We start from the raw sequence: 1,327 nt of genomic DNA, 5'->3' as shown, positions 1-1,327 counted from the left end.
CCTTTTAGAACTAAAAATAAAAGTTTTTGTTATTTACTTTTAGTCAAGTTAATATAAAATGCTGAATATGAACATTTTATACTTGTACTTGCCACTTTCATCCAGTAGGTGACATACTTAGGATATATTTTTTGCTTTTTACTGCCATGCTGTGAATGACCTCAATAGATGGTGTCATTTGATTTTCACAAAAACACTGACAGCCTCCTCCCCCGGGGCACCCCCACACTACCTTCTTCAGTGTACTAGCCTCTAAAAATCCTTATTTGTGGTTAGATGGAATCAGCTAGCAAATGAGCAGGCAATGCTGGGCTTTCTTATTAGAAATCTGTAAACAATCTATTATGGAAGCGCTGTGTTATAAATGTTTATTTGTAAAAGAAATGTTTTACATTCAAGTGTTGAAAACTAATATAAAAGGTCAGTTTATAGTTTAGAAAATAACAAAAATAGTAAAAATGATCAAAGGATAATTCAACAGTTATGATCACCCAACCCCCATGTGTGGTCCTGTGCTTTTTCTGACGTCACAGTTTCTGATGTCAGAACTGGTAAACATTTATACAGTCAGGAGTGCAGCTGCACCATGGACATCGAAAACAGCAGCGTCATTTCGGAGCTCAGGCTGTCTTAGGAAGACAGTGACACTGTGTGCCCGATAAAGTGACTATTCTGAGTTCCAGAATGTCGCTGCTGTTTTTTTTAATGTCTGTGATTAATAAATGGCTCGAGATTGACCTTTTGATGTGCTGGTGATGCTCCTCCTTTATAAGAATCTGGACAGGGGTGCCTTCTGCCAATTGTTCATTATAGCACTCGCTGGAACTTTGGCTCCTTTTCCCGTTTGGAGTACATCACAATTGTTGTAACCTGCACCTTGGAGATGTTTTGACTTAATTCTGGTTCTGCTGCTTTTTCCTAACTGCACAAATGTGTATCAGTTATCCCAGGCCTAGGTGATTAGATGGACAAGGATGACCACACCGCAATGTACACAAGAACAAATTCTAAGGTTCATGTAAAAGCCACCACTTAGTTTAAGTATGACCTCTTAGTTTCAGAAGCTAAGTGCCTTAAAAAATAAGCTTATAAAGACACTGTTCTCATAAAAGCTATCCTCATAAGAAGCTATCTTGGAAGGCCCACCTCAATGACAATTTAGGATAAGAATAGTTCTCTGCATCCTAGAATATTTGATTGTTGATACAGTATAGTTGATAATTATGTTATTGATGATACATGTAAAATGTTTTAATCTTTGATACGGGCGAGAGATTGACCTCTCATTGACAGTTATATGTCAGATGTCAGCAAAAGGTTCAACTCA

This window comes from Nanorana parkeri, unplaced genomic scaffold, assembly GCF_000935625.1.
Source record: "Nanorana parkeri isolate BGI_ZX_2015 unplaced genomic scaffold, ASM93562v1 scaffold386, whole genome shotgun sequence".
NCBI lineage: Eukaryota > Metazoa > Chordata > Amphibia > Anura > Dicroglossidae > Nanorana > Nanorana parkeri.
Note: the sequence above shows the minus strand (reverse complement) of the source record.